Source organism: Arachis duranensis, chromosome 4, assembly GCF_000817695.3.
Source record: "Arachis duranensis cultivar V14167 chromosome 4, aradu.V14167.gnm2.J7QH, whole genome shotgun sequence".
Lineage (NCBI taxonomy): Eukaryota > Viridiplantae > Streptophyta > Magnoliopsida > Fabales > Fabaceae > Arachis > Arachis duranensis.
Genome location: NC_029775.3, coordinates 119818229 through 119821132, shown reverse-complemented (window position 1 = coordinate 119821132; position 2904 = coordinate 119818229).

Genomic DNA, 2904 nt, shown 5'->3' with positions numbered 1-2904 from the left:
AAATATTTTCTAATATAAGAACACCAAATAAACACATAGTAAAAAATTTTTTGCCCTCACCCTCACTCACGCAACATACACTCTCATCCTCACTCAACATACACACACAAAAGAGATAAGAAATCAGAAAAGGAGAGAATGGAAAGAAGAAGAAGAAGAAGAGGAGAGGAGAGGGGAAGGAAAGAAAGAGAGGATGACGCCAGCTAGGGCTCAGCCATCGTCGCCATCGTCGTCGAGCGCCAGTGAAAGAGAGAGAGCTCGAGAAAGAGAGGAAACACGATGGAGGAGAGAAGAAGGGGGTGCTCCATCGCCACTAAATCTTTAACACCGTTGCTAGGGCTTGTTGCGCGCCGTCGCAATTCTGCCACCGTTGGGCTGCTGTGCCACCGCCGAGGACCTCAAAGGGAGGAAGGAGGGATGTCTCGCCACCGTTGAGTTCTGTCGCCGTGCTACCGTCGACTGGAGCTTGCCGCTGAGCTGCTGCACCGTCTCCAAGCCGTTGCGTCACCACTCATCTCTTCTTCACCATCGCGGTATCTTTTGTCACCAGGTAAATATTCTCTATTCTGTATCCTCTCTTTCTTGTTCATTCTCTAATTGGCTCTCACTTTTCAGTTTGAAGGTGTGTGTAATTTTGATAGTGATGATGAATTGTAATGGCTAATTGAGATAGACAAGGTATATATCAATTTTCAATTGTCTTGTGAATTTTTGCGGGTTTTGGGTTCTAATTTTAGGTTTTCTAATTTTGGGGGGTTCGCTTTTGATTCTCGATTTGTTATGATTCCTTTCTGTGTATTAGCATAGACAAAAACAACAATAGATCTAGAAATATGGTAAGTGGAACTTACTGATTGGAAGAGTTATTAGTGCGGATAAAGATTCTATAGGATGTTTGTAGACTACTTTATAGGATGATGCTTGCTCTTGAAATTTCATTACTGCCTCTTCAATTTTCTTCTTGATTCTGTTCGTTGAAGCTATCTCTATTGACATGTAATACTTTTTTCATTTTACTCCGCTATCTCTGCTGTTCGAGGAGCTACTTTACCTTCTCTGCACTCTTGTATTTGCTCCACTATCTCTTTGCTGTCCTTAAGGTTTCTTCATTTGTTTTTATTTGCGTATTGCATTTGCTCTTCCATCCTCTGAATTTTGTTTTACTGATGTCTTTGGAATAGTGGTATTGTCCTTCTTTATTGCTTTTCTAGAGTCCCAGCTGTCCCATAATAGTGCCAAATATTTTGTTACCATTTCTTTTTTTATTCCATGTAGGAATGTTTAGGACCCTCTCTCTTAGCTTGTATTTCTGAACGGTAATTATTAAGTATATTGGGCTGGAACCTTAAGTTAGTACATTGGAAGTATGCTGAAACAACATGAATTTGGATTAAGAAGTGAAACACTGGACCTGCACTATTAATACACTCGTTACATCAAATTTGGGTTTTTAATGCAATGAATGCTTGTCATCATAGATATATTATTATTTACTCAACAATCTTTTTCTTGATTACTAAATGATTAAAAAGGATACATATATAAATTGAAAATTTAATTGAAATAAGTTGAGAATACTTTCCTTTGATAATCATCCAAAATGTGTAGTGCTCCCTTTAATGTCAAAATTTCTCCTCTTTAATCAAGGCTTACTCTTAAAATAGAGATAATTTAAAGCAACCAAAAAATTAATACCAAAGAAATATAACACAGCAACAGTAACATAAAGCAAATAAAGTTAAGCATTAACATATAAGGCAGTAGATATTATTAAGCATCATCAACATTCTAAGTCAATTCTAACTTTTCTTTTCTTTCCATTTTGTCATCAAGGAAGAAAATGAAAGAACCTGCAAAAAATTGTTAGTGGCCTAACATAGGCAGTCTTAAGTAGCAATTACTGCAAAATATTTAAGTGGCTACAATCATCCAAAATAAAATAAAAGAATCTAAAAAATACTCTGTAAATGAAGATAGAGATAGTTTGCCAGAGTAGAGATGAGACAATCTAGGCATCAGAGTTGGAGTCATCGTAGCCTTCATCCTCATCATCATTGTCTGTACTGCTACACCCAGCTTCAATTTTCTCTACATAGTTCCTGAGAAAGAGAATGTGGCCTTTCGTCTTCTTAAGCGCAGTTTTTTCCATACCTTCAGGCTTCAGCCCTAAAGTTGATGAGAAGATCCGTCAGATTTACGAATTCTTACAGTACATCCTTCATGATATCAGTCACATGAGTCTGATTTTGGTGGAGTTTGACTTAGGAATCAATAGATCATGACCTTGAAATGGAGCTTTAGTTTCCTCATCAATGCTTCTATGCTTAGTCACTGTTTTTTTTACTGCACCACCCCCTTTTATGTAAGAATTAAACTCTCTAGAAATTTCAGTCCCAAAATTATTATAATACTTTAAAAAAAATTGAGCAGTATGGCATAGGGCAAAGCATTTTTCGAACTAACACATGCATGCATGTGCCTCAACAATAAATAAGCAAATGAAATGAACATTGTGAAAAGGAGAGAAAACATAACCAGTGTATCACATAATGAGACTCATTGAAAAGAGCCACTTTGAGGCAGAATAATGTAATTCCTAATCCTATGCAACTAGGCACGGACTGGACCAAGTGACTTGTGAGTGGGAGTGGTACCTTCAAGGAGAGGAATGTTAACACAGACAGTCCCTAGGACTTCAAAACAAGACACATTCAAAAACTCATCCCACTTACCAGAGGTGAACACATTGATCCTCTTTTCCTAGTAATCTAGGGCTTTATTGAGATTATATTTGTCAAAAATAATGGTGCGACTCTTAACGAAAGAAGCAATTCTCTCTTCTTTGTAGGACATGTTGCTGTAGAGCTGTCTCACAAGATCAGGATAGATTTTTTCACGAAAATG